Below are 25176 nucleotides of genomic sequence, written 5' to 3'. Positions count from 1 at the left end.
AAGAAACATTTGTTTACATTTAAACTGTATAAAATATTTAATATTTATACAATGCTTGATTGGTAGTGTTACGCAGATTTTAAAAACAAAATTACTATTAAGTAAGCCATCTAATGGATGGAAAATAATACTTAAGCGGTGTTCTAAAATCCACCTTGATTAAAAAAACCTGTAAAGTTTTGCACATAAGGTTACCGTAACTGGTTGACCCCCTTAACAATTGTAATTTACTTAAAGGAAAACAAAGGGATGGCACACACTCTTCTGCTTATGAATAGAATATAATCGACTGAATTAGATAAACTCAGTCCAGCTCCGTCAGCCGAGCAGATAAGAGCTTGCGTCTTATCTCTCCGTAGTACAAAGTCGCTTCCTGCATCGACGAGATTCGACTCGTTTAGCAAATTAATATTCAACGAGTATTCTTGTTTTAAAAAATTTTTAATAATGCCTGCAATCTGCAGCGTCTGTAGTGTGACTGCGAAAGTGACAGTAGTGAAGTGAAGTGTTGTGCTAACTGCAAACGGTGCTACCATTTGCAGTGTATTAAAGACGACGTAGATGTTAAGAAAACAAGATCTGCAAGTAAGGAATGGCTCTGCAAAGAGTGTAGAAAGTCTGCCTCAGCAACCAGCAGTATCAGCTCGTCAGCATCTTCGAATCTAACCAAGGAATTCCTCATCCAAGTGTTAGATGAATTTAAGAAGGAGGTGTTTGGAGAGATCCAGATCTTCAGAAAAGAAGTAAGTGATATTAAGACTTCAATTGAGTTTTTTTATCTGATGCTGTGGACAAGTCCAGCATAGTAATGAAGGCCATCCAAACAGACCTGACGGCTATGAAGAAAGAGAACCTAGAATTGAAGAAACAAAAACAACATGCTACAGAGTGAGGTAGACGGGCTTAAGGAGCGTCTCAGGTCCCTTGAGCAGTATACAAGAAGAACAAACATTGAGGTGGAGTGGAATCCCTGAAACTCCTAAAGAAGACATCATCCAGATCGTCCAAGACTTGGGAGCAACGCTGGGCGTGGCAGTGGAGGAGAGCCAGGTGATGGCGGCGCACAGAATACCGTCGTACAAGCGCGACAGAGTCCCGTCACTGGTCGTCCAGTTCCAGAGCAAGATCACCAGGGACGCCTGGATCTGCAAGTACAAGGAGAAGAGGACCATCACTGCCAAAGACGTCAACGCAGCCTACCCTGCCAACAAGATCTACGTGAACGAGCATCTTTCTCCAGAGAACAAGCTCATCCTATCCAACCTGAAGAAGAAGTGCAAAGACATTGGCTACAAGTATGGTGCGTGGTGTCGGGATGGAAAATTTTTCGCAAGGAAAACTGACGGAGAAAGATGCACGAGAAATCCACAGCTACAGTGACATTGACAATCTCAAGTAAGTTGTAAAGTGAAGCCACAACAAAGGACGGAAGCTTTCTTTAAATGTAGTCTAAGATTATTATCTTTTAAATAGTACCATATAAATTTACTGGAAAAAGTTTAGTTTTATCCTATATTTTTGGCTCCCCTTATGAGTACTGAAAACACACACAAATTTTTTAATTCTCTAAAATGCGATTTCTTTTCGTCTCACAGTAATGAAGATAACTTATTTTTCATATATGCCAACGTTAGAAAGCATGAGGAAAAATTTTAACAACTTCTTATTAGAATTATGCCAATTAAAAAATAAAATTGCTTTTTATAGTATTAAGTGAAGTATGGAATCAGTAGTAATGAAAACTAGTTTATACACAATTGAGGGCTACGACATGTTTTATCACTGCAATGACAATTACAGGGCTGGAGGCGTTGTCTGTTTTGTAAAAAATAATATTAATGTTACACAAATTTACAACGTAAATATGCAAACGGCTGACGTACTTTTACTTGAAATAAAACTTAACAAAATATACTTCAATTTATTATGTATGTATAGGTTACATGAATTCTCAGAAAATACTTTTAACACGGAACTAGAAAGTCATATTATCAAATATAAACAAAAAACGCTATTATTATTGGAGATATTAACATTAACTTGTTTAGACTTATCATCCACACACACACAACACTATTTAAGTTTAATGAATAATAACGGTTTTGCATCTATAATTAACACTCCGACTAGAATTACGGCAAACAACACAGTCTTGTATTGACCACATTTTTATAAAACACAGAAATATAAACACATTTAAATATGCAACTTTTGATATAAATATCACAGATCAACTACATTATAGGACTAATCATGGAACAAAAAGAAGTTAGCTTATTGAAAACAAATAAAAAATCTCAGCTTGCAAACAAAAACAGTAGTTGACTATGATAGTATTAGCCTTCAGTTAAAAAATGTTAATTGGGATGAGTTTTACCACAATGAATAATGTTAATGAATGTTACGATAAGTTTCACGAAACACTAAGCAATATTGTTAACAATAATACAAAGTCTCAAAGTAAATGTGAAAAGATAGATAAAGCTAGAACTAGAAGTCCTTGGATAACTAACAATTTGTTAAAAAACATAGAAAAAAGAAGAAAGTTGTATAAAAATATCAAAAAAAGGCCATACGATACACATTTTTTAACTTACTATAGTACATTTTGTAAAGATTTTAAAAACAAAATTGATTTAACAAAAAATGAATATTATTCTAATAAACTCTCCAATTGTAATGGAGACGCTTCACAACAATGGAAAAATAATAAACAACTTAACTGGAGGCCGGGTGGTAAAAACCGTGGACAAGCTAATACTTGAAGACGGTACAATTCTTGTAAATCCGGAAATGATTGCTGAAGAGGCTAATAAACATTTTGTAAACATACAATCACAAATAGGCACAAACAATATCGTTCCACGTACACAATATAAGTATCCCCAATCCAGTTTGAACTCTTTATTTTTAAGCCCAGTAACAACAAATGAAGTAAGAAATATAATTAGCAGTTTAAAGAATAAAAAAATCCTCGGGATATGATAGCTTCAATATAGTTTTAGTCAAACGTATTGCAGATGAAATTGCTCCATTTACTCTCCTATATTATCAACTTGAGCTTTACCACAGGAGTATTTCCAAACAAATTAAAGCTTAGTATAGTTGTGCCATTATTAAAAAAGGAAAATGTTCACAATGTAAATAATCTAAGGACCCATAAGCCTGTTATCAGTATTTTCTAAAATAATTGAAAAAGCCATGAGAATCAGATTAATTAATTACATAAGCAAAAATTCATTATTAAGTAACAACCAATTTGGTTTCATAAAAGGAAAATCCACGGAGGACGCACTAATAAAAGTAACTGATAGCATTTATAGTAGTATTAATCAAAATAATAAAATAACAGGTGTTTTTATATTGATTTCAAAAAAGCATTTGATTTAGTAAGCCATGGACACTTTATAGAAATGATGAGAGCGATGGGTGTAAGAGGTGTGGCTTTGGACTGGTTTCGAAGTTACCTTACAGGCCGCACTCAGAGGGTGAAGGTCGGCAACAGCCTTAGCCCGCCACTACCGGTCACTGTAGGTGTGCCTCAAGGAGCTGTACTTTCAGCAAATCCTGTTCCTGATCTTTATAAATGATCTCATCTCTCAAAATTTTCTTGGACAAGTAAACGCTTTTGCGGATGACATTGCGCTATTCTATTCGCATAGCAACATTAATGTAATTTGGGAAAATATAAACACAGACTTGAAAAACTTTGAGAAATTGGTGTACATTAAATAAAATGGAATTAAATGTCAGCAAAACAAAGTATGTAAAATTTCGATTTAAGAGGCTTTGACTTTGAAAAAAATATTTTATATCACGATTACACATGTACAAATCGATTAATCGATTGTAACTGTCAATCTATAGAAAAAGTCAAATTTGTCAAATATTTGGGAATAACTTTAGATGAAAAAATAACTTGGCAACATCATATTATTGCATTTACATAAATCTATTTCCATCAGTATTCGAAAATTTTATTTTTTAAAGGAAATTTTTTGTAATGAATCTCTTTTACGATCACTTTATTTTGGGTTAATTCAGTCACGTATCCAATACGGAATAATTTGCTGGGGAAAATGCTTCAAAATACCTGTTAAATAGACTGAGAATAACACAAAACCATTATTTGCGAATAATCTTAAACAAACAAAAACAAGAAAGTTCATTTCCGTTATTCGTTACATTAAATATTCTACCTGTTCAACATCTTTTTGTATTCAAAGTCCTAAGATTATTTTACATTAGAAGCGGAAATCAGGGGACAAACAACCTTTTATTACTCCTACAAGAAACACTCAAAAAATAACTTATAGAATTCCAAAGGTCAACAAAACTGTGCTCAGACAATCATTTCTTTATAATGGACCCAAGTATTTCAACCAATTGCCGCTTAAAATAAAACAAATTAGCAATGTTAAATTATTTTCAAAAAAAAAATAAAAGAATGGCTTTTTCAAAATAAGTGCATTGAGTTCTTAAACTCCTTTTTTAGTCTAGTTTTGTACTTATATATGTATGTGTATATATAAAAAGAAAAAAAAAAAAGAAAAAAAAACCAACAATAATAATAGTATTCTCATAGTTTCATTTTATTATTTATTAATTCTCTCTTTTTTTTTAATTATAACCAACTACAAAGTCTTATGTTAAAAACATTACAAATATACACATATATATTATTTTGTATAAGAAGATAATACTTTGGAAAAGACCTATTTAGTTTAAGAAGAAATGCTTTGTATTTTTATTTTTTATTTAGTTTGTTTTCTTTTTTAGTTATATTAGATGCATGGTGTTATTTGGACGCTGCGGAGAGCTCTTAGTTCTTAGTTTTTAAAGTAGAACTGGACTCAAATTTGTTAATTTCTTTTTAAATAGATGTATATTTTTTTTCATGCTGGTCGCTTACTTGATACTGACCAGCATTATTTCCTGGGTTAGAAAAGTGTTACTTTAAAAAATTATTTTATTGATGGAAATAAAATCATTTATTCATTATTCATTATTATTCACTTAGACCAAATTAGACATTTTTTATTATGTATTCACATATTTTATTGATTATGGTAAAAACTAGTATTACATATAACACGATAAAACTCTTATAAACATCGCACATCGTAAATAAAAACTATTAAATGTAACTTAGATTTATATAAGCTTACTCTTTTGGACGGCAGTAATCTTTTAGTCGTACGTAAGTTATATATTTTCTTTATCGGAGCAAAATAGTAGACACCACTTGGCATTTGAAATTCTTGGACAGGAAGTAAATTAAAAGAAATTCTTTCTATTCTAAGTTGGTTTTTGTTGGTACATATTTTCTTGATCCGGTTACAAGTCTACTCCACTACGGCACCTTTAATACCTTACACTGAAAACTAATATAAACAGACGGAAGTTGACACTTTTTTACCAAATTATGTTTTAGAGATCTTTTAGTGTATATTTATTCATACAAATCAGTAAAAATTGTATTTAACTTTTAATCTATCAACTAAGAATACTGAAATAATATATACCTGATAAATACCTGATATACTTATGTTTAATAAATTGTAGGGCTCCGTTATACGAGTAATAAATAAATCATAAATGCTTTCACTTAGGAAACTATGACTTTCGATTATAAAGATTGAGTGGGAAAGCGCGGGTAACTGATAGTAAGTTAATAGAAGCTTGAAATCACTTATAATAGTTTCATAAACAAAGATTATTTTGCAAATAACAAGTCCAAAATATATTTTGAAATAAATACCTCCTTATGAGTACATTTTTTGAATGATTTATTCATTAAGCTTGTATTGAAACATGCATAAACAATCTAATACGTTACTACTTTTGATCAAATTGAATAAAAGATTTGTTTGGTATTTATAGTTCCAAAGTAAAGTATTATATCACTCATTAGATAGGATACACTTATGACAGAACCAAAAATGTCTAGTTGCATCAATGTCAGTGTAGAGTGTCAGAGATAGTGCAGGAAGAGGATTAAAGCTTGTACCAAATAGTCTGGCAGTTGACCTTACCCGGCATTCAATGTTATCTCCTGGACCCGGAACATATTGTCCAGACATTCCTGATATTATTTACATAGCGCTGTAGAATACCTCCCACTAGTAACAGAGACTGTTTTTATATAAATTGTGTAGTAATCAGTTATCTTAAAGTTAACACCTGCATCATGTAGTTCAAATACTGTTATATTTTAAAGTAATTCAATGATTCCTAGTATTGATCATTCGTACAAACTTTAAATATTTTCATCGTAGTTTATGAGGTATATTAGGATGGTTTTCTCAAACGTTTGTGTACTGAAATATAATTTATAAATTATATTTAAATTTTTTAACATTGGGGTACTATAAACTAAGTTTTTGGGCAGCACTTTATTTCGTATTATATCTTAGACTTTATACGAGTCATCTCGACGTAAAAAGAAGTAACAAGCATTATTAATTTTCAAGATTGATGTTTAAAATGCAAATATGGTGACTATTGGCATTTATAGTATATTTACTCCCAAATTTTTTTGTGTATATCAACGTAACACTTTATGTAAATCGTATAGGTGAACAATTTTTCTAATCTAAGGTACTATTAAACACGTCATATATTTATATCTGTAAACCTTACGAGGTATACAAATATTGTATAAAATACACGTCCTTTTTTTCCTCATTATTACACTTCAACTTTAAAATAGAGTAACTAATTTTAGAAAACATTGTGTTTTCAAACTACTCATACATAAATTTATACTGATCACTGGAATATTTAGAAATATACTCTGCGACCATACACTCATTAATTGAGTAACTGGTAATGCTTTTTCCTCAGGACTTTACCAGCTGATGCTTTATAGTAAAGGCAACTGAAAGGAATGCTGGAGACCTTTACACAAACTAATTGTTTCTTCAGACATTCCCATAATTAAAATATACATTTTTGATCTCAGAGCTGCAACCATCATTTAATTAAATTTCAGATGGCAGCATTTAAACTGCGTAGCGTGAAAATTTTCACATACATCCATTTCAAGTTCAAGACGCTGATAAGAAACAGATCTAAGAATGGCAACGGAGGTTGGTTTAATTTACCTTTCCATGAAGATTTAAGAACAAAATTGATTTACATTGAACCATTATTAATCTAAAGCAATTAATCCATTAGAAGGATTTTCAACTTGTAACTGAAATTACTTCAACATCTTAGATTAACCTTAATTGTATTCGTCATTAAATAAGTTTGTCTTGGTTCAGCCCAAAGTCTAAACTGCTCATCCAACTTGGCAATTACTATCTTCTCTCAGGCAGTCAGCATGCTTAAGAGCATTTTAATAACCATTTACAAATTATTTTTTAATTTATTTTAGGATTTATATAAAAATACGAAATACATGTAGTAATGTTCTTACTGCCACAGATTCGCTGAAAGAATCAGTTTCTGTTTGATTGTATTAGTGACCAAACGATAAAAAATTTCATTACAACATATTAAATTTTTTATTTTAGTTTTTTAACAAAGAGGTACTATATTCTTTAGGTAACTGATGATCTAAGTAATACTGTTGTCAGTGTCTGAGTGTAATTTAAAAAGTATGTGAAATTGCAAAACCTTATTCTTTACAATAATATCATTTTCAGTAAAACAAACCATAAAGTAACCTACTTTGGACGAAACATTTATGATTAGAAAAGTTTTTCTAAACATAGAACACGTTTAATTTTAAGTAATATTGGTCATTACATAAAAAATATGCTAGTACATTAACAAAATTAAATTATAAATGAGGTGAAAAATTTCAAACATAGACGGTTTTTTCGAGGAATTTCAAGAAATGTATATAATACGTTTTAATTTAAAGAGATGTTACTCTAGTGATGCACCTCATTCTTTAAATAAACACCAAAAGCATTGAGATTAAATGTATAGGACATTTTGAAAGGCTCACAACTTAATTGTAACATATTAATTACAGCAACACATGATTAACCACGTAAAAATTCTCAATCTATACGAATTTAGTATCAAAATGTGAATTCCTCATTCTTAGCTTAGGGTTATCGAAGTCTACCACTCGGAAGGCTAGAAAATTGTTTTACGCCTGCCTGTCTGTCTATCTCTCTGCATATCTAGTGAACAAACTTACTTACAGAAAGGATAATAGGGTTTCGGACATTCGCCATCATTATGTTACAAAAACGTATAACACTAGGCTTTAAGGATTGAAGTCGACTTTGTTCTTCAGGAGTACAAAAAACCACGATACATTAAAAAACATAAAAATGAGGCAATATTTCACCACTTATAGTTGAAATAATTATTAAGTAATAACTGGCGAACTACATGAACTGACGAGAATTGACCCATGCTATGTTACTGCACAGAAGCCAAGAGTACAAACACGTTACTTCCGAATAAATTAAAAAGCGAAGTAATCGACTTCAAATTTTACTTATAGACTCCACATTTCTCATTTATACAACCTCTTTCAATAAATCTGAGCTCGGCTTAATATTCTGAGATTTTTGTATTACTAAAAACTTGAACAGGATTTTATTTCCCAACAAAGACAGAGATGTAAACCTTTTCGGGTTTAACCACGAGACAGCTGTAGAGAGCTGTTTCTATCAGGAAGGATTTTCACTCCGCACAGTCCATGAATATGTCGCACAGATTTTTTTTATTTCACAATTATAATACGCTTTCTGCATTAAATTACACTTGTCTTACGTATACTAAAAAAAAACATTATCATATACAAATTCAAACTACTAACCTTAAAAAATTCTTTTTATTTTGGAACAAAAATATTTAGTTTTCTTCCAAACCTCGTTTCCTCGTTCAAAACAAAACATTAAAATCATGTTATAAAATAATTCACGATTTACTGATCGATAGAGCTTTTAAGATATTACAAGACCTCCTGCAACAGGGTAATAGGTCTGTGAGGACAAACTATTTGTTACGTTGGAGTAGATTATATTGATAATATTATATCACACTAAATGATGTATTTTACTATATTTATGTATCAGATGACTTGTGCATAAAACATGTGAAAGATTTTAAACATACTAGTAAATATATTATAAATACATAAGCAACATTGCGTTCGTTGATGCGGCATGTCTTCTAATAGGATTGGCTCTGCGTTTTCGAACCCTTTTACATTGGTCAAATAAGTAAGCATGATGATAACGATCCAAGCCCAGAATAAATTTGGAAAAAAAATTAATACATACATATGACATATTTACATGTGACACATTAATACATGTAGCCATACGAAATGAGCAATAGTCGTATACCTAAATTTGCGTATGAAACCTTAGCAATGCCTGTTAACTACACGTTTTTTAGTGTAATCCTTTCTTTTACATATTTTAGAAACGTGATAATGCTGAATTACAGAAAATGAAAATAAAAGGAACCAGTTTGTGTACGTGAAATTAAAAGATAGTATATTCTTGATATGGATTCAGGATAAAGGCATTAATCTACTACGATTACTATGCCGTATTTTACTTTCATTTATTATTAATACATAATATCTAGAAAAATATGTAATATTTAGAGACCACCTGACGGCTCTGTGATGTCGCAAACATCAGTGGGTTAGTGTAATGTAACTTTAGAGAACTCACAGTAATCTAGGCTTCAATAAAGGGCCATGTAATATTGCGGCTGTCTGCCTCGTGCTGAATCGTTTATTACATCATATCTTGTGTTGCATTTCACTAGGCTGTGATAAATAACAGTCTTTTACCTGTTCATTGGCTGAGTGTTAGTGAACCCTATTGCTTGAAGGACTGTCTGTTGAACACATTCTAGAACAATCTGACCAATAGAACTAGAACTTTTTGTGAAACTTAATTTCTGTATAACAGACATATCTAATGATTATATTTTACTACAAGGATCAGCACAAAATTAACATTGGTCTTATGGGTAACCATTGTTGCAACGATAAATCTCAGAATAATTAAATTGTCATACATTTTTACTATTTAACACAGTAATACATGTAGCCAAATTATATGAGTAATACATTTAAAATTATGCATGAAACCTTAGCTAAACTTTTACGAAACACGTGTTCATACCTGTGTTACCTTATAAGTAAGTCGTCGTGTAACACAGTGTAACTGGTGGCGATTACCTACTGTAATGCGTTCTTGTATTTTAATTTCATGTTATAAAATTAATTATATTCTGATAATTAAAGTACGTAGAGGTCGCTTAATGGTTTTAAATATTACACAACTCAGAAAGTTGGTTTTATCTAACCTTAGAGAACTCGCAGTAATCTAGGCTTTTCAATATCGGGCCATGTAATATTGCAGCTGTCTGTCTCGTGCTAAATCGTTTATTACGTCATATCTTGTGTTGCATTTCCCTAGGCTGTGATAAATGAAGGTCTGTCGGGTGTCTATATGAGATAAAAACATGTTTAAAAGTTATTCATCTAAAAAAGATTATAGAGATAAAAAATCGTAAAGGTTAAATTGTTGTATAGTTATTGAGAAGTGAAATTCTGCACGAAAACTGTTAGATGAGGGTTTTCTTACCTTTCCTCCACATAACACTTTCTCCGGTTTTCCTATGGTTGGTTAACTAACGTAATAGTAATTTTGTATCCTAGCTAAGCAAGCGTGTGAAATTAGTATATTTTATTTCGTTGGCTGAGCATTAAGGAAGGCTATCACTCAAGGAAATATAAAAATGTTATTACTGGCTTATTCTTCGCACTAAATAACTTTCAAACTTGTGCATTTTCATAGACTTGTGTTTCTTTGAACGAAATTTCAAGTTCAACGATATTGCACGTCACTTTATGTGATCTGGCACAGCGATAACGTAAATATTCATATGAGTCTTAATAGTAAACATGATGACACCGAAACAACGACAGAACATTTTTTTTTTTAATATATATATATACATATATATATATATATATATATATATATATATATATATATATATATATATATATATATATGTAGAATTGTATGATACTTTAACATTTGATATTTTAATACAGGTATACTAACTTTTTAAAAGATCTAGAATGAGAGATTTCTTCAATATACTTTAAATTTAGAACGAAACCTCATTTCTACACGGACAAGAATGTGTTGTACGGTTGTGAGTCAATTTAAGAGATTTGGATAATCGTCCTTAAAGTATATCACTAAGTGTGCTTGGCACGATACAACTTTTGTCAACAGTGAAAATTTAGAAATTTATTTTCTGTATTACTGTCTGTCCGCAGGATATCTCATGAATGAATAATTTGTAGGTATTCATAGAATATTTGACTTTGAAATTTACTCCCGTAGTTTTCATCTCCAAAACTTAAATTAAGAAACAAATCATAATTGTTATCTTGTTTTATATCAATTTCAAACACTCCCTCCCTTTATAAAAGTTAAAATAAAATATCTTAAACGATTTTCAGTTAATATTTAATTAAAGCCTGGAGACAAAATAATTTATTAATATATACTAGTTAAATTAAAGCCAACTAATTCTTTTTAACTACTGGTAAAACAACCATTGTGTAATTAATTGTGTGATTAACCTCAATGCTTGTTGGTCATGATACAAATTACTCATTTATTCATTGTGATTACTGTACATTTCGATGCAATCAGTCGGTAGAATTCATTAACCACCCGTGTTGATAGAGGTGCCGTGGGTCTTGCGCCGTAACGCCGCCCACAGCTTTTTGTGGGCAATTGCAGCTTTAATGTAATTACATCCACATGTGACCACGTCGCTGAACTGGTGGACTGTCGGGAGTAGAATTATTGATGTCCACATCTGTATCAGTGCTTTATTGGTCCACTTCACCGGAGCTGCGGACTTGTTCCAGTTAATAACTGCAATGTGTGGGTCCAATATCTCGACTCCCGACCGCGAAATTGTTAGGAACATATGTATCTGTGTGTATATCGGACCGCTGAAACTCATAAAGCTCGATTGCTGGACGCTCAAAAATTAATTTCTACGCATATTGAATGAGGATAAACGAGTCGGTGTTTTGTAATTGACCAGTAACTATCTCCTCGTAATAACCAGTCGTTTCACAGAACCAACCGAGGTAATTAATGGCCGGTAGTGTTGGCAATACTGCTGTTTGATAGTTTGCTAATGTGAATACATTATTAGGATACGGTTTACAAACCACAAATGTACATGTTATTGCTATAGATAGGTTACGTTCTGTTTAAACATAAATTAATTAATCACTTCCGAAGAGTATATAAGAGTATTTTGTCTATTAACTGTGTATATAGTATATTAATAATATCTCCAATGATGTATCTTCTTTCAAACTAAATTAAAAATGTTTAATACCAGAACTTTATACAATTGTCTCCCAAAAAAGTAATGACATGGTTATGGTTCCAGTTATCTCATCGATATTTTTTATTAACTCATCCAAGTTAAAACTGTCCGAAGTTACGGTACATTTTGGAAATATTCACTTTTGAAACACGTACCGTACCATAATTATTCACCTTTATAACAAAATACTTTATTTCAACACATCTAAACGTATAATTATTAATACTCATTTGATAGCAAACCAAATAAGTATTGAGGTTAAGGTCAATAATTGCTTAAATTTTTGATTAAAACTATGCTGAATACCGAATGAAAAAGAACTGTAAGACAACAATGAAAAGAATAATGTCAGAAAACTATTAACCTTCTTTCATGAATGTGTTCAATATGCGTAGTAAAGATAACCAGCAATCTAAAAATGAAAATTCATTAACCACCCGTGTTGATAGAGGTGCCGTGGGTCTTGCGCCGTAACGCCGCCCACAGCTTTTTGTGGGCAATTGCAGCTTTAATGTAATTACATCCACATGTGACCACGTCGCTGAACTGGTGGACTGTCGGGAGTAGAATTATTGATGTCCACATCTGTATCAGTGCTTTATTGGTCCACTTCACCGGAGCTGCGGACTTGTTCCAGTTAATAACTGCAATGTGTGGGTCCAATATCTCGACTCCCGACCGCGCGAAATTGTTAGGAACATATGTATCTGTGTGTATATCGGACCGCTGAAACTCATAAAGCTCGATTGCTGGACGCTCAAAAAATTAATTTCTACGCATATTGAATGAGGATAAACGAGTCGGTGTTTTGTAATTGACCAGTAACTATCTCCTCGTAATAACCAGTCGTTTCACAGAACCAACCGAGGTAATTAATGGCCGGTAGTGTTGGCAATACTGCTGTTTGATAGTTTGCTAATGTTAATACATTATTAGGATACGGTTTACAAACCACAAATGTACATGTTATATTGCTATAGATAGGTTACGTTCTGTTTAAACATAAATTAATTAATCACTTCCGAAGAGTATATAAGAGTATTTTGTCTATTAACTGTGTATATAGTATATTAATAATATCTCCAATGATGTATCTTCTTTCAAACTAAATTAAAAATGTTTAATACCAGAACTTTATACAATTTGTCTCCCAAAAAAGTAATGACATGGTTATGGTTCCAGTTATCTCATCGACATTTTTTATTAACTCATTCAAGTTAAAACTGTCCGAAGTTACGGTACATTTTGGAAATAATCACTTTTGAAACACATACCATACCATAATTATTCACCTTTATAACAAAATACTTTATTTCAACACATCTAAACGTATAATTATTAATACTCATTTGATAGCAAACCAAATAAGTATTGAGGTTAAGGTCAATAATTGCTTAAATTTTTGATTAAAACTATGCTGAATACCGAATGAAAAAGAACTGTAAGACAACAATCAAAAGAATAATGTCAGAAAACTATTAACCTTCTTTCATGAATGTGTTCAATATGCGTAGTAAAGATAACCAGCAATCTAAAAATGAAACTATTAAATTGTAATACATTTGCAATCATAATATTTTTGAAAACTAAATTATGAGCTGGAACCTGTTTAAAAAATAATAAGTAAAAATATATGTATTTAAAATAAAAAGGCTTGAATTTAAATAGATTATTACTAAAATGGCGCTAAGTCAGCAGATATGAATACGATGCCAATTGACAAAACAGAAAAGATAGATTATGTATACACAATAATAAATGTTTGTTCATATCCATATACGTTTAATATTTGATCATGATCTATCGCTAAGAGAGGGAGAGAGGATTTATAATTTTCAATGGATCCAAATGTTTCTGAATACTATGTATTTCAAAGAGTGTAATAAAAGTTACCAAAATCTACATAATATGTTATATAATCCTAATTAAATATTGATTTACACTCTCTAACAGTGATATTTGAACATTCCTTAAGTGCCATAATACCGGAGGTTTTGAAATACAAACTTTGCATATTGTTAAACAGGTACTTTAATTACTTTTTGTAAAATATACATCAAAAATTAATAATTGGTCTTTAGCATTACATTGAGGGACGCCCATGAGGATTGACATGGAAATCAATGGCCGCGGCCATTTTATAAACTGTTTAAGAATCGTTCCGTCAGAATATAGGTAACTTTTAATAAGTAGCCGAATAACCATACTTTCTAAAAGAATGATTCCTATTAAGTTAATCCTATACACAATGTCAGATACCTAAATGTTAAATACAGTTTCCGCCATATTGTAATGCCTTAAGAATCATGTTGCATTTAAGATATGTGTGACTCTCCTCAATGTTGGCGTGTAATATATACATATATATATTACCATATTGCATAAAAAATTAAAGTGCATGTACTGTAAAGCATAGGGGATGAAAATTAATGCAACATTTCAAAAATATTGCCCAAAATAGAGGTGTTAGTGGTCAGAAAGTGTATTGGATTTTATTTTTTAGTCTCTAAGTATTCAAATAATATAGAACACAAGGAGAGTATCTCATTTTTAAAAGCCGTGTGATAGAGAATTTTTGAAAAAAATTAAACGAGTGCCCTTTTGAGATTGGATGCACATTTTCGTGCTAATATACTGAAGAATCTTTCCGAATATCCGCCTAGGGTGAAGGGGGCAGTCCTTAACTGATGAGGAGAGCATGAGAAAGGAATACTGAAGTCCTGCAACGTCACGTGACGCCTCTCACAAATAAAGACGCGGTGCATGAACCCTTCTTAGTTTAACATGTCAATTTCTGTAGACATTTTCTTTTAAATAAATTTATACTCCATAGAGATGCTACTACGATATTTATAAATCAATACAACTGAGAGATATAATCTGAAATGATACGTTTTTTCTGAGCGTTAGCGTACTCTACATTTCGAGAAACTGGAAAAAAAAACATTTATGTATGCCAGTGCCCACGATATCTCAATATCAAACTCATCTATAGATTTAAAGTTTTGCATGAAGCGGAATTTATATATAACCAATATCGAGATAAAATATTATATACATATATCAATCTATGAGATTTACATGAGCATACGTTGGCATTTTATACATTGCTATTATAAGTAACTATGCAATATTATAACGAGAATAATGCAGAATTAATTACTTTGATATAATCTAGTTATAATCATTTTAACATGTAGCTTAGTGCAACACGTAGAGCAACAGGATTTAGAATTTTAACACAATCTCAGTAAAGACTGTTAAGCGAAACGTGATGTGGCGTATTCTTTCTTTATTTAATTTAACTTAGGTTTATATCTAAACGTGAAAAATCTTGCACATATTGTGTAATCTTATCACACCGTGTAAAATACAGCAAGGTTTACTGATATATATGTACATATCTTAGTATAGAAATGTACAGACGATTGTAAATGTTTATAAGTGAATAGACTAATCATTCGTATAGTCAGATCTATTAAAATAATTTATTAGTTATTAAATTTATAAATGCATCTTTGACACTCGTATTTTTTACCTCTTCTCTGGAAATTTTTATTGATAAATATATCAATGTTTTTAAGCAATTTTTGTAATAGTTTAAATGATTAGCTAACATAATGCGTACTTACTAATGAAAACGTAGCTACATAAAAATATGTGAACCAAGTTAGTTAGTTCTTTAGTTATTTTAAAGTCTTTTTTTTTAAATTCAATAAAAAATCAATAAATTACATATGTTGAAAATACAATTCCCCTATATGCTGTTTACCCTTAGGGCATGTATCAATGACAAAATGTACAATACAATCTTGGATAAATTTGTAATGCGATAAGCTGTGGGTTCATCAAAGTTGCTGTGTTGCAGAATAAGTAATTAATTAATCATTAAATAATTCAAATACTTTGGAGTACTGTGGAATTAATAGGCAGTCAATATAATCAGAATGGGTAATAAAGGATTCCATTACTTCAGTAAATTAGGTTACTCAGCCTCGATTGCTTTTTTAACTTGTGCATCTATAATATATTACATTATATATTTACTCCGTTATTTATATAAAAAATAATGGTTCTTTATGTAAGATTGGAACACACAGTTAGCTTATTTGCAAATTATTAATAATTAGGATATACTGTATGCTGCAAAATAGTATACGTTATTTGTTAAATCAGACAATACACAATACATGTGCTATGATTACCTCGGTTAACAAGCAGGTTTCACTTCTGGATGTTTCTTTTCAAGTTGAACCTACTCTAAGTAGAACAAAAATCGATGTGCTACTCGTATCTGTCGATCTCCATGGATGTCCAGAAGAGACACATTACTGACTACAACTTTGGAGATATTAGGGCGCAAGGACAGATCGATAGTTCTAGTCTACTGCGGAAGATGACTCTTGTAGTAGGTGGAACTTCTTTAGTGTTAAAGATTGGTGCTAGACTAGATATGAGTCAAGCTATCTCTGCTAGCTTTTACTGCATAGGCTGGAATAGAGGAAGGCTTTCCTTCTTCCAGGGTGTCATAACTGAGGTTTATCCCGCTTTCTTTCCTCATGGAACGTCGCAGTCGACTGGAGGTGGCTCCAAGTGCAAAGGTAGTTTTAGCACTAAATGCAATGTGAGGTTTCTCAGCTACTTGTGCTGAATGAACAGAAATACGCATACAAGGAACAGGCTTCTAAGATACCAAACTGGGCATTCGTGTTAAGCTTTTGACCCTTAAGCATTATTATCCTGGAACTATTAAATCACTCTCTAAAAAGACGCAGCTATGGTGGGAAGATCTAAATCAATTTTAATGGTGAGTTTAGCTCCTTTTCACCTTCTGCTTAGTGCAACGTCTGAAATCCGTCACTGTTACAGACTTCATATCTGGAATCAGGAGTTAGTGACGAAGACGTTTAAAACGACTCTTTTCATCTTTTCAACATCACAGACACATAGACTGCAAAATAGTTATGCCTAGTTTACTCAGCAACCGTTCAGTGCAGTGTTCTCATTCTCTCATGAGAGACAACATTTCTTAGTAACATGCTTACATGCTTAAAATAATTAAAATTATATATTTCCAAAGCTTTTTCTTTTTGTTTACTAATAAAAGGATTTAACGGAGTTGACTGAGAAATAGCAAAGCCCAACATCTGTCTGAGTGTCCATACGATACCTTGAGGACAAATAGATACGTAGACATTTTCTTATGAAACTTCAATTCCATATAAGTAAAATCAATTTTCGTGACGTTTAATATCACTTATCGGGAATTTTATGAGCGTTATTAAGATTTTTACATTGGTTATATGCAACAATTACACCATTCAACAAGGTAGTATAAGCATTTCATAAGTAATGTAGTGCAAATATAGAAATCTAACCAATTTTTTACAATAAGAACTTTATGTGGTCAGTAATGTGATCTATTTTATTTTGATAGATGGTTTATTTTAAATTTGATTGTAAAGTAATGTAAAGTAGTCTTATTTTACCAGGCAAAGTTAAACGATTGTACATGATTGTAGTTAGTGTTAGTTTTTCACTAGGAAGAGGAAGATATCAGAATTCAGATCTCGAAACTAATTGTTACTGTTTGGTTATTGTCCTTCTCAATCCTTCCACCGTCAAAATCAAACTTCAAACTAAGATTTAGTATACCCACCAAGTTTCCTAATTTAGTCTTTAGTTTTTAAAGAATAATAAACATATGAATCAGTTTAATTAATCAGTAAATTATATTTTGATACTGGATATATATTAAATTTTTTTATTTTTCCATGAGGGCAAATGTTTCCATCAATCGAAAGAATACAGTTTTTTGCAAATGTTTTTAATTAGGTGAGCATCACGAAATTGTGACGCATTGAATCTGTATATACGATAAACTGGGTTGAAATATCAAATTCATCAGTACAGCTGACGTTCAGAGATAGTAACGTTTGCTGCAATAACTGGTGAAAGTAGCTTACGTTTGTGAAGTAAAGTCGATAACAATGCCAGTGAACTTGACCCCTTGAACTTTGACCTCCCATGTTCGTTTGGAACTGTGCCTGTTTATGTTACAACGTCAACACTGCAGTAGTGACGTATATAGGCTACTTTTAACTGAAACTACCATAATGGTCAGTCCTTTGACGAATGAAAGCTATATTACAAAGGAATAAATAATTAGATACAATTATTCGTTGTTTGTTTAAGATATAGTCTAACCCAAATGCATCGGAATAATTTTTTACACATATGAGACCAAATTTGACACTTTAAAAGCGTGCCATTTGCCATTCAGCACCGTGCTTTGAAATATCATACAACAATAAAACACTTTGGAAACTCTAGACGTCATTAAAATTATTTCTTTGCAGTATGTAATCATCAAAGTATTCCTTTAATTTAGTACGCCAAGTTTAAGTCTTATGAATGTTTTTTGCTGATATTTCTTAAATTTATAATATAATTTGCATTATATTGAGTTATATTTATAAATAATATTAAAAGGAAACATATACCCTTGTAATATTTATTATATTGTGGACACACATATTTCGTCATTAATTTACCTTTAGTGTCAATATGTGTAACCTCTACAAAAAAACTAACATGTAATTACACACATATTTACATAAACATGTAAATAAAACATGTTTACATATTTCACGTACCGGTATGCAAATATTTATTATAGTGTCATAGTAACAGTTTTTATCAGTACTTAATTTTTTTATTCGGTTCGAATTGTTTTATGAGATAAACCCTATTCTTGAAGTGAATTAAAGTAAATAATTTAAGATTTAATAGCATCTATTAATGAGAAACATATGAGTTTAGCTCGATGTCAGTTGTTCTATTAAGTGAATCTGCATCTCACCAGGCCAAACTGATACGCCACAAGAATTCACGCCTAGATAAGTCCGCCCATCCGTTATTTTGTTTTACGATGTTTATTAGTTTTTCGTCATGGCTTTACAAGATTTGAGAGATATAATGTAATTCCAAAGAAACAAAATGAGGGGGACAATACAGGCTGCAAATTATTATTTATATAAAATGACTTTCTATATTAAATTTACGTTTTTCTCCAAGAGCTAGATGGCTTTTTTCACGTCATAAGTCAACCGTTCGGGAGGATACATATTTTTACAGCATTTCCTAGGATAACCATTTATTAAGCTAAGATTTTGTGTATTTACGTCTTTTAGGACTATAAATTATTATTTTTAAGCTATTACATAGAAATACAATTTCACATATACCACTATACGTATGTGTGAAGAATATCCTAAAATGAATCTCAGTGTCTGTTCAGCGGGTGGACAGTTAACATCACATGTTTAGATTGAGTGAGGCTGTAGTGGAGCTGACGAGGAACGGCCTCAACTGTATTCTTTCTCGCTCTTAGTAATAGTCCAATGTCATGCTTTGAAGCGTGAAAGTAGCAAAGAGGCGCAGCCAATAACATCGCCGGTTCAGATGTGTATGTTCACAGCAAACAAGATATGCCAAATTCGCTTGAAATACCCAGCAGGTCTTAAGTTCCAAAAAAAGTAATCCAAAAAAACCGGTCAAAGTAAAAATGAATGTCATAATCCTTCTTTTTAGTCACGCCTACTCAGTTCCAATTGATTTTAAGTTTTTTATTCTCTTAGGACAAGAACCATATAAAATTGTACCTAGACCTATAAGGACCTTTGCGCTGTTTCCGGAGTGACAGGATATTCTGAATGGGTAAGGTTGGGGCTAGGGGCCGCCTCCTGTCAAGATTCAAGAGAAAAAATTAGGACTCTAATCTAAAGTCATGTCCCCTCGGAAGAAGGGAAAGCCAGCTCTTACAAATTTTGAAGTGGATCACGCGTTTTAGCGCCTCCATTGAAACGGCGTGACGTGAAGCTGATGCAGTTCTTCCAAGAATATCACTCTTCTGGTACTTGATACTGTCCTTGCAAGAAATATCGTCAAAGCAGTGGTGACGCAAGTTGAAACACTGCCTAACAAATCCACGTTATTAAGTTGATTAAAGACTGAGCATAGTCTAGGACTTTTGCTCTAAAAATCTTCAAAATAACCTTAACTTTGTTCTGAAGTATCTTTAGCCATGAACGAGATAAAATGAAGGGTTACTATATATGCTGTAATTGTATTCACCTTTAAAGGTATAATATCGTATTAAACCCATGACGATGCAAGAATCTTAAAGATAAGAAGCCCTGCACAGGACACTATATTTCGTATGATTGGAAAACCACGTCTCCGTAGTACTGAAAGTCCTGCTGGGAACGGATTTCCATACAAACAAACTCGCACTGGCTTGTATTAACAGCTGTTAAAACCATGTTTCTCACAAGTATTCTCGTGATTTTCGCTTTGTTAAGAAAATTTGCATTCCAAAATGTGCAATTTTTGGGACGAATAAAATATTTCGCCAGATCAGGCGAACAAGATTATGAGGACGTTACGTAGGTTTTTAAGGAATAAGGTGAATGCAAATTCTCTCATATAACTATAAACAGACCTGTCTTTTGTGAAATTCGTTTTTAAAGTGGAGCAGTCCTTTTCAGGAAACGAGCACGTGACCTAATAACTTAGGACAATGTTTTTAACTATTCTTAAATTAAGGCTCTCTTGGAAGTCGCTCAGTTTGTGTATTTTTTTTTCGTTTCCACTCAGAAATTATTACCAAAACGATAGGTATTAAATGTTTGCTAATAATTTTCATGACATAAACATTGTACCAAAAGAACCTTTAGCGCATGGTAAACGAGTGGGCATGTTTAAAATGATAAAAGTTGCTTAAGAGAAGCTCTCTTTTATGCGGCTCAAATATTAATAGCATCCATTAAGTTTTCAACCATTTTCGTTTGAACAGAGATTTAAATACAACCAAACAGTTGTGACTTAATTAAGTTCCGGTTTTTAAAAAGCCATAAAGTATTTTACTTTTGTCATTAATGTATGGCAATTAACAAAAAGCACCAGACCAGTTTAGTGGAAACTGTAATTAATTATGCATGTGTTCGTAGATTAACTGTCACCACAGATAGTGTCAGCAACGAGTCTGACATAATGCATTGGGGAATTTATAATTACTTTAGTTCTGATAGAATCGACGATGTTCATAATATTCATCAATGGCCTTTCTCTTAGTGTATTTATTTTGTATTTAAAAACACGTCCATGATCTCTTCTCATAAATTACTATACGATACAATTACTACCTTTACGTATTAATTAGCTTTGTATAATACGCAATTCTCCTTAAAAGAAAATCTCCAAATTGAATATTAATAATTTATACTACATAATCACAAAGTGGTTTATTTCAACAATTATGTTATAATGCAGAACACAATAGCCCTGAATACGCTACTCTTCATAAATATTAGCAAACAACTTTTTTTAGAATACAATCAGAGAAGTCTCCACTGCCTGTATAAAACTCTACTCGAATCCTGATGATTAGGTTCCAACAGGACTTATTAAGGAGTTTGGATTAATAAGTTTTTGTTACTTAGTTGTTATTATAGTGCTTAGATTGAGAACCAAATCTTACACATATTATTACATAAAAAGTATACCTTCGAAATGGTTTACGAAATTTTAATAAATAAAAACTAAATCTTTTCCTAAATGATAAATATAACCTACAAACGCCTGTTTACAACAAAAATGGGTGGCGTGAGAGGCAAGCGTTGTTCCGAAAAGTATTGGGGTTTCCTCTTGAGACAATCTTGAGACCTAAAACGGAGACCTGAAGTACAACTTTAACTTTTCCACGATAGGTAAAGACAAAATTGATATAATACGTATGTTATTTAATAATGTATAAAATATATATTTAACTATTTTTATATTTTAAAATTTCTAAAAATCGTACCGAAATCACAACCACTTAATTATAACATATATACAATATTTGGTTTTGTTCACTATTCAGCTATTTCTGCAAGCCTAATTTCTGATTAGGCAAGATCAAGTTCAATGAAGGTTTTTGGCTCCCCGAGTTCATTGAGCGTCAGAGATACTTATCACTTAGAAGGATACCTGAATGAATCTATCTATAGACTTTGCGTATTGAAAGAAATACTATATCTTCATAGTCAATATTGTGTTCTATGATAGGGCATGTTTCCTCATTATATCGGTGGCGATAACTATCATGACACACGTGGTCTGGCGTACTTATTCGTGTTTCGAACTTCATGTTTATACTACCTCTGATAGGGTTTTGATCACAATAAATAATACACGAGTTACCCTTACTATACAATTATTCAACAAACTTACATGCATTTGAGTGTATTTCAACGTGTTCAAATTCTCTTTATTCTGGAAAAGAATTAATACGTTATCACGGCAATGTAATAAATCGGTAGTGCGTCTACGTAAAATTTAATTTAAGAAACCAAGTGTTTGAATTTGGTATATTTGTAAGTCACTCAGCAAACACATAATGGCCTTGAAGTACTGTGAGACACTTTCCACTAAGCTAGGTAGAAGTGTAATCTAATTCTGGTTGGGCATTAGCCAGCGGAGTTGTTCTCCCTGCAGTTTTCGGTTTCACACAGCAAGACATACATCCTTTTAAGTTTTTCTTTCATATATTAAAATTACTTCCATTCAACCCAGAACTAATCTCAATACGTAACACGTGTTAACGTGTTATTCGAATAAAATAAGTTTGTTTAATTTATAAATACAGTCTTGACTTTAACCACCTGAACAGCATTCGTTTCATTTATAGCCTTTAATTTTCTGGCAAAACATGTATGCTTTTGTGAAAAAGGTAATGTAAATTTAAAAAAAAACTCCTGTAAACCTTAACATAACTAACATGCTGACCTTGTGGAGTGAGCAAATTAAATTGAAATTAACACACAATTAGCCACACGGTTCTTGTGTAACTAATGAGCGGAATACAACAAGAGGTATTGGAATCCTAATTAACAAATTATATAAGGGTAAAAAAAAAACAGTTTAGGTTTTACAAACAATAAGATGCTGGACAATACTCCCGGCCTTCTGCTTCGAATCCGAAACCTAATACTATGAGTAAGCTTTTGTTCTCTAAGAATAAAATAATTTTGTTACAAACGAAAACTCTACGAGTGTTTTTAGTTAACATTATTTAATGCATAAAAACTAGCTCTTCACATTTTTATTTATTACCATAACTATACGAGTTATTAATATTGATTTATTATTATTTTATAAACAAATAAACACGAACAAATTTAGAGCTTCTAAACAAAAAAATAAGATTTGTATGTCGAATTTTTTTTATAGACTGTTCTTTGATAAAAAGTGACTACGTATTGAGTTGTTTTAATATTTAATTTTCCTTTATAATATGCAATTTACCAGGATATCCTATTACCATTCATAGTGTGAAACAGTAGTAAGACGATAGAAGTACAAAATAATGTAAAGGGCGTCGTAATAAAAGTTACGACTCATTCCTTAAAACAACGACTAACCAAGAGTTCATGGCTGTCTAAGGAGTCACAATATACATTGTTAAACGCCACAAGAATCGTTACCCTCTACTGCCCTCGATGTCTTGAAGCTGTGAATTAATGAAAGGACGTAAACTATATTCAACTCATTAGTTTTCATACAAAATGCTTCTAAAAAGTTAGTAATGTCTTATTCAGGCGAAGATAGCGTTAAGAAGTTAAGCTCCGTCTAACATGTAACCTGGGGACCAATGGCTTATTTATTTATTTCCTTTCAACGGTAAAAAATCAATTTACATTTATTAACTTATGATAGATGATTAAATAATACTTAAAGAAAAGGGCCAAACCAAACATGCAACTGGACTCTAAATCAGATCTAGGCATAATTAACGTATAATTAATGTAATAAGAGAGTATAAATTACATTAAAAATTAGTGATAGTATATAATAAATTAGTGATAGTAATAACTTAAATACACTACTGTAAAAGACAAGGCTTAACGCATTGGCTGCGGTGGACACATATTACTACTATTCCGACAGTCCTAAAGTCGGCACATGACTGGATTCGCAGTGAAGGTGTTAACAACATATTCTGTTGGTCGAGATTATCATAGTTTAACGTATCTACTGCAATGGGCGCATATTACTTAGTACAGTTCCCGACAGTCCTAAAGTCGGTACATGACTGGAGTCGCAGTGAAGGTGTTAACAACGTATTCTGTTGGTAGAGATTATCATAGTTTACCGCATCGACTGCGGTGGACACATATTACTTAGTACAGTTCCCGACAGTCCTAAAGTCGGTACATGACTGGAGTCGCAGTGAAGGTGTTAACAACGTATTCTGTTGGTATAGAGTATCATAGTTTAACGCATCTTATTGCGGTGGACGCATATTACTAGGATCCCGACAGTCCTAAAGTCCTGCTCGAAGGGCATGATCGCTCAGCAATCACTCATTCAAACACCAGCAATGCCGCCGTTACTTGATTCGGTTTCTGGCGATAACCGCTATTGACTCGTAAATACAAAAAAATTCTTACTTTATTGCTTGAAAAGAAACAGCCAGTGTTAACGTAACACCATTTTCCATTTTCGATTTTTTTAATGAAAATTATGAGGATTTCAACACATACATAAGTCATCGAGTGTTTGTGTAAGTCTTATTTGTGTACAAATATTCCACAGTGATCTAAAATGAATTGAAATAATATATTGTATTTTAACCATAATGTTAATCATATCCTAAATAATTTATTTTGTATGACATATGACAATAGAAAATCATTACCGAATCTATGTATGTTCTGTTGTACTATTGCAGAACGAACATTAATATTCATATTTGTTTTTCACAAC

General features: G+C 31.8%; 1 protein-coding gene across 1 annotated transcript in view; it reads right to left on the bottom strand.

The window, feature by feature from the left end:
• The window catches only part of LOC124363452 (neuropilin and tolloid-like protein 2), a 1362382-nt gene that overhangs the window by 1336889 nt on the left and 317 nt on the right, over positions 1-25176 (bottom strand). The gene's annotated exons all lie outside the window — the stretch shown is intronic.

The sequence above is a fragment of the Homalodisca vitripennis genome, chromosome 5, assembly GCF_021130785.1.
Source record: "Homalodisca vitripennis isolate AUS2020 chromosome 5, UT_GWSS_2.1, whole genome shotgun sequence".
Classification (NCBI taxonomy): Eukaryota; Metazoa; Arthropoda; class Insecta; order Hemiptera; family Cicadellidae; genus Homalodisca; species Homalodisca vitripennis.
This window is presented reverse-complemented; position numbering and strand designations above follow the sequence as displayed.